This window comes from Balaenoptera musculus, chromosome 13 (genome assembly GCF_009873245.2).
Source record: "Balaenoptera musculus isolate JJ_BM4_2016_0621 chromosome 13, mBalMus1.pri.v3, whole genome shotgun sequence".
Taxonomy (NCBI): Eukaryota; Metazoa; Chordata; class Mammalia; order Artiodactyla; family Balaenopteridae; genus Balaenoptera; species Balaenoptera musculus.
This window is the reverse complement of record NC_045797.1, coordinates 64111210-64118808: the sequence shown is the minus strand read 5'-3', so window position 1 is coordinate 64118808 and position 7599 is coordinate 64111210.

Sequence of the window (7599 nt, the reverse complement as noted above, 5' to 3'; positions counted from 1 at the left end):
AAGTGCGAGAGTTATACCTTTTCTATTGGAGTTGAGAAAATTTGGCCATTGTATTTGTACCTAAAACAGGTGATGTGGAAATTTCTGTTCCATTCTTGGAGAAGTCCGTCTCATTTTTCTCCAGGTTACTTGAGAAAGCCAAAGGAGTTGGTACTATGTTGGCATGCAGGGTTGAGAGAGAACATAAAAATGGGTGGGACATATCTTCAGTGATGGATGGAGATGTGAACATTTTTGGCTTAAAAATCAATTTTCCTTTGCTATTGTACTCAGGCCGAGGAAGCACCAATTACTTTAGGTCTTTCCTGCAGTAATTAATTCACCTGGAATGCCTTCCTCTCCTCCCTTCCTGTAGTCCTGTCCCCATGAATTATTTCTCTTTATTCAGGTAATATTTACTGAGGTTCTGTTCTGGATGGACGCTGTCCTAGGGACAGAGCTGGAAGAAGCCAAGCCGGGCGGCAGAGGGGCGGGGGAGGCAGCGGAGACAGACACGCATGCGCTCACTGCCTCCACTCCTTGTCTTGAGTTTAAAGCATCTGGCCTTGCGACTCTCAGTACAGGGAGAAAGAAGGGTGCCCTGGGACCTGAGGGTCCTGAGGGGATAACTAAACTCGGAGCAGGGGAGTAAGTGGACGCAGGCGCCACAGGACCCAGAGGGGAAGCAGCAGAACCAGGATGGGTGGTGGGTTTGGGGGCTCATGGGCGGCGCTTGAAGAAGCAGCACAGGTCAGCAGGGACGGCACGCGGAGGAGCAGCGAGAATGCCAGCGGTGCAAATGCAGCAGGCAAGGGCCCTCTGCTCTCCCATCTCTGTGGGTCTGACCCCTTTCTGGATCATTTCAGCTACAGTTAATGAGCTGCCATCACGTCGTTTAGGGAAGCATCCAGTGGGTCAGGCCCTGTTCTGGAAGTGGGGATACAAACAAAAGTGGGACGTGGTCCCAGCCCCCAAGGAGTTGCAGCCAGTTGCTGCTTTCCCAATCCGGGCTGTGTGAGAATCTCCCCAGAACTTTAGAGCACACACCAGCCAACGTTTCTGACTCTGGCGACTGGACTGGTCTGCCATTTCCCCACCTAGTGAGTGAATGTGACCTGGAGGAGGAGGAGGTCGGGGTCCCTTCTTTTCAGGCACCGCACTAAGGGCCTCACATAAGAGGGGGTAAAATAAGTAAACAGTGGTGTGCTTGAGCGGCTCAGCTCAGCTCACAGGAGTCAATTATGCACATTTCTTCTCAACTTGATATGCAGTGACATCACGTTGATACTTTGAAATCAGCCATGGAGGTATTATTTACGCCATGGAAACTGGCAAATGATAAAAATCACTGGCATTTTCCTTTCTAGAAAGCCAGTTGTTAAACACCTCTGTGTGGTGTGTGTGTGTGTGAATGTTCTCATTTAATGTAACCTTCACAATAAGCCCAGATTTTATGCATGGAATAACACTTTACGGCTTTCAAATCACTTTTTTTTTTTTTAATGTGGACCATTTTTAAAGTCTTTATTGAATTTGTTACAATATTCCTTCCGTTTTATGTTTTGATTTTTTGGCCACAAGGCATGTGGGATCTTAGCTCCCCAACCAGGGATTGAACCCGCACCCCCTGCATTGGAAGGCGAAGTCTTTAACCACTGGACCGCCAGGGAAGTCCCTCAAATCACTTTTAAATATGTTATCTTCCTCTCCCTATAATCCCATGAGAATAGGTAGGCAGGTGCATTATCCCCATTTTGAAGAAATAATGGCTCAGAGAGGTCGCACAGCTAGGAGGGCCATACCTGACATGGAGTCCAAGTTTGATTCCTGGCTGTACTCTTCCTACTCTGGCAGGCACTGCCCAGTGGTCAGATTTCTGGTTCTGAGTCAGTGTCCTGATCACAAGAGCTGGAGAGACCAGCCTGACCTCATTCTCAGATATCTGATAACCGGAAGTTTCCCCAACACTGGCAGGCGTCACTTAATAAATGACATTCCTGCTCTGCTTATTTTTATGCATTGCATCTTCTCCTGCTAGGTTCAGGGCCTAAATAGGCAGGCTTACAGAGGCCTCCAATCCAGAGGGTTTATATTTTGAAGGGGTGTTGTGCTGTGCCAGGGAAGCCTGCTTTTGGCTGGCATGGAAAGAAGAGAATCCAGAACATTAAAAAACCCACCCCATTAAGGTCTTGGCCAAGGCCGTGGGAATTTCCAGAGTTTACTTGCTCTAACTGAGGTAGCAATTAGGATACTTTGCTAGTATGAGGCCTAGAGATTTATGTCACCATGGAAAATCCCCAGCAGAGAAGGAGCTAGTTCTAAAGTGGTGAAAATAGTGGCAAACTCGCCGCTAATGCTGCCTGCTGTGGAAACAAGAGTGTGTCCTGAAGAGGAGAGGAAAGAGAAAGTCCTAATTCCTAGGGTGTCACTCCCCACACTTCCGGTTTTGTCGAAACCTACCTGGTATCTGCCGGGAAAAACAACTGAGTGAAAAGCTGGTCACGTCATGGAAAAATCACAGTGAAAGACCTTTTTGAGATTCTATCTTTTTAAGATAGAATTTTCCATTCTGTCAGGTGTTTGGGCGCCTGGGATTGTTCCACTCACGTGAGCAAACACTCCAGATGGCAACACTCATACTTCTCAGTGTGTCTCTCACACTCTCTGACCACGACCTGGAGTTTCCACAGAGGGTGTCAGATGTCACTTCCTCTTTATGTCTTGAAGGGTGTCCTGTCTGAGGGATGGGCTTCCAGGTGGCACCGGACGGAAAACTTGGGAGGCTCGTGATTTGTATTGCTGTGGGTGGGAGAGGGGACATCAGGGCTGCAGAGGTTCTCGAATGGATGGGTCCAGCGCCCCCGGGGCCTGCTGGGGAGAGGCAGCTGACCCCTTCACCAGGCACCTTCCACAGCCCCCGTGCTCGCTGCCACCCCCAGTGCTCAGCCCCACGGTGAAAATTCGTTTTCTTTGGAATCCGTGAACACGAGGGTGCCCCAGGAGTGTCTCAGTCCACGTGGGTCAGCAGCAGTCCCCACGGTGTCTGCGCAGAGTGCCCCCAGGTTGGGGCTGTTGACGGGAACTCTGGGACTCAGCCCTCCCAGGTGGACCCAGCCGTACTGCAGCCGGGCAATTGGCCTCAGGAGCTCTGGTGCTTTGGGGAGCAATGTAGATGGACCCAGAGTTTCAGACTCAGGATGTGAGGGGAGACTGGAGGCAGGTTGTATAACCAAAGAGACAGCAGCAGGAAGGTGCAGGATAAAGCAGATTTGTTGGCCAACATTTTCAAAAACATTGCTGCAGTGTGGTTCCCAGAAAAGCAGCACCGGCCCTACTTGGAAACTTCCCTGGCGGTCCAGTGGTTAAGACGCTGTGCTTCCACTGCAGGGGGCACAGGTTCAGTCCCTGGTTGGGGGACTAAGATCCCACATGCTGCATGGTGCGGCCAAAAACACAGAAACCAAAAAAAGGAAACTTGTTAGAAATGCAGAGTTGCTGACCCCACTCCACCCACCTGAATCAGAATCTGCGTGTTAACAAGAGCCCAGGGCATTCCTGTGCAGTTCCAGCTTGAGCAGCACAGTTCTGGATGAAGCCAGGCCTTTGTCAGCTCCCCATGATGCTACCCGCTGACCAAGACGAGGTCCAGGGCACATCCAGGTGCTGAACTATTTATTCTACTGTAAGTATGTTCACAGTAGAGAGTTCAGTGGGGGAGATCTCATCTCTCTCTCACACACATACACATATATTATGTCATAAAGGACCCAGACTCAGAAGAGATTTAAATTTCATGCTTGGTTTTGTCACCTAATCCTTGTGGAACCTTGACCAAGTCCCTGACTTCTCTGAACATGTTTCCATATCTCTAAACAAAAGATAATCGAGGACTCCACTGAGCTGGGTACTCGCAGGGAGCAAGCAGTAGACATTTCACACGCGCTAACTCATTTAGTCCTCTGGACAGCCCACACGTGCCAGCACTACTGTTTCCCGCATTTGACAGGTGAGGACCTGGAGGCACAGATTGCCAACCTACTTGCTGGCGATCACACGGCTCGTGGGTGGTGGAGTGGGTTTGGCGCCTGGGTGGTCTGCCTCTGGAGACCCTTGAAAAAGCAGCCCACCCCTCATCTCCATCCTGCCCTCCAAGAGGGGCAGAGCGTGCCACTTGCAGCAGAACTTAAGAAACTCTCTTAGGTCTGCATTTCAGCATCGTCCCCACCCCAGGGACCAGAACCCTGGGGAAGGGGGACTGTCCCTGTGTCTCCCTAGTTCCACTCCAGCCATAATGAACACTCTGGAGAATAAGACTTTCAGTGCATAAAGTAAGGGCACGGAAGAACGTACATATTAGAGACTCAGGGTTAATGACTTTCTAAATGTGGAAAAGTTTCCTCCAAAGTGTTTCCAATTATAGAGAACTCACATAATAAATGATGACGGTTCCTAGACCTTGGCGGCAGCAGTAGCAGAGGTCAGAGTGAGGAAGAAGAGGGAGTTTCAATTCCCAGGGCCCGGCATCCCACACAGTCTTCCGGGCTACTGTGCTACCAATGGTTTCACATCCATACCTACCTAGGGGCTCTTTAGATAAATAATCAAAGTGGGAAATCAAACATACTACTTTTTTAAAAAGTCATTGACAAAGCCCTAAAATAGATTGCATTTCTCCTATCCTTTCTGGACTAGAAATGTTTGGGAGTTTGAGAATGGCACTGATCACATTGTTCTTTTATGTCCCTAAAGGGGTTTGTTGTTGTAGGTTTTGTTAATGGCGGTCAAATACACACATGCCTCAGTCATTTTTAACCTGCTAGTAGCTTGTTGGACCAAACAAACAAACCACCCCTGATTCTCTGCTGACTACTTTTACCTATAACTATAGGACCTAATCAGGTTGCTGCCTAAGCCAAAGTCTATTCCCAGCCTTCCTGGCTGAACCGTCTTTAGCTTCTTGACAGCTGTGAGCCCCCTCACCCCTATGGGTGGAGGAAACCAGTAAGGGTGCAAGTGACAGAAGGATTGTGGACACCTGCATCTCTTTCATGTGCCCAAACCTTCCTTCCTTCCCTGAAGCAGGGAAGGGCCTGGTCTTGGCACAGAAAGGATACTCAAAGATGTATCAAAAATGCTCAACAGGATGGAAATTATGAACTAACGTTCCTGGGATCACAGCTGCTTGAACAGGTCTGTTCCACCTCTGGCTAGTCCCCAAAGAATGAGGAACCTGTCAGAAGCTCCCAGAACATCTCCTTAAAAATCAAAAGCCCTGAGGAGCCCTGGGCTTTTAGTGGGCCTCTAGAGGAATGTCCTAGACCAATCACTTGTCATAGCATGAGACATGAGTGCTGTACTGGATATGAACTCATGGCTGTGATGTCCATTTTATGAACAAGTCAGGACTCATCTCCTGAGAGACTGTCAGGGATTGCAGGGCACATGTTTTGACTCTGAAAGTCCTAGGAGAGTAGAGGGAAAGGTCACCATGTTATTTTAAACTCAAACTTGATCCTCGGATATATTAATGGCCTGGCATAATAACTTCATACAGCAGTTGAAAAATAACTCCTTACTCCCCTTGCCACTGCTCAAGGCTTCACCACACATCATTTTGGGGTTTGCACTCTACATTCTGAGAAAGATTAAAGTATCCAAAGAGATTCCAAGAAGACGGGAAAAAAATCAACATGAAAAGAAGGGATGGAATTAGGTCTTATGCAGAATGTTTAAACATATTGGGAAGAAAGCCACAGGACAATGAAATCACTGTTTAAGTAAAAGAAGGTTGATGATACAAACAGTGCCTATCTGTTTTCTATTGTCAGCTAATTAAATGATTTTATTGCCTGGCTCCCGTGAGGTTCTATCTTGGGCAGTGTAGGCACTGAATAAGAGCATCTTCTAAGGGAAGACCGTGAGAGTTCTGTGGACGGAAACCGAGGAACAGATTCACCCTCCATGATCCATGCAAACAAGGGCCTGTCAGGTTTCAGTGGTACTTCCTGAGCCTACCTGGTGACCTCAGGTGATAGAGAATCAGGGTTCCATTCTAGAGAGGAAGATTGAAAGACATGTGGATAAGAGACAAATAAGGAAATACATAATTTAAAGGCTATGAAAGAAAAAGTGGAGTTTCTTTCCATGGAGAGTCTTAAGTATGGTAGCCACCTTTGTTATTTTAAGGATACTCTTGCCTGGAGGCAGAGGGCTGTGTTGGATATCCTCTCAAAGGTCTACCTATTTTTATGAGTCTGTGATGTATTAGGACTGTGAGGACGGAAACCCAACTCTGGCTAGCGTGGACGAAGGGGCAGACGTAGGGCTCATATAACCAATCTCCAATGGGGCAAGTTTGTGGTTGGTCTGGGGACCCCTGGAACCAGGGAATGACGTGCCACCAACACTGTTTCACCTCTTCCTTTCTCACAGCAGAAAACATAGTCACCGAGAGGCCTGGCTTTGCATCTCACTCTTCACTGTTAAAGGAGAGCTGCCTCTCTTTCTTTGGTCCCAGGCCAAAATATTCTAGAGAAGGGCAAGGTCAAGTGCACACCTCTGAAGGCAGGCAGCCCACCTCTCACTGGTTGGAGTAAAGGGAGGAGCAGATCTCAGGAAGAAGGACTGAGCAGACACACCATAGATATCCAGCATGGTACCAATCAAGATGCCAAATTCTAAGGATGTGTGAGCGGGGGCAGAGAAAAGAGAGAGAAATAGGAAAACATGTCTGGGTAGGACTGGGAAGAGTGGGGGAAAGGGTCATTCTGTAGCATAAGCATGCTAATTGGAAGGACATTCAGTTCTGCTCTTGAACAAAGATGCCTCAGGTCATACACATTTCTTGCCAATTTCCTTTCAACCTTAACTAATAACTTTTCCTCCTTAAATTCTGTCTGAGCTAGTTGGCAAAGTGTACAAACATTTTGTTTATTTGTGCTTGGTATGGCTAGAAAGATTCCCAGGAAGTGTTTTGCCCTCATCATTTTGTCTATAAATTTCTACCCAACATGAACCTTTTCTTTTCTTTTTTTTTTTTAATTAATTAATTAATTTATTTATTTTTATGGCTGTGTTGGGTCTTCGTTTCTGCGCGAGGGCTTTCTCTAGTTGTGGCAAGCGGGGGCCACTCTTCATCGTGGTGCGCGGGCCTCTCACTATCGCGGCCTCTCTTGTTGCGGAGCACAGGCTCCAGACGCGCAGGCTCAGTAATTGTGGCTTACGGGCCCAGCCGCTCCGCGGCATGTGGGATCCTCCCAGACCAGGGCTCGAACCCGTGTCCCCTGCATTGGCAGGCAGATTCTCAACCACTGTGCCACCAGGGAAGCCCCATGAACCTTTTCTTAATAGGCTACCTGGGAAATGGTGAGAGGTAGTAGTATTTGTCAGTAATTACATCTTTTTACTTGGTAGAATATATCTTCTAGTGATGAACTCTAGCTGTGAGTGTGATGGAAGCATGTTTGCCCTTGAAGCTGGACACAGAAGCAGGGTCTTAGCTTTCCCAGAATGGATCACCAGCCTGACAGTGGTGGTAACAGGGATGTGCAGTGGACATGACAGGACTTTGGAACCAGAAAGACTAGGACTTGAATCCGGGTGGTAAAATAAGGACAATAA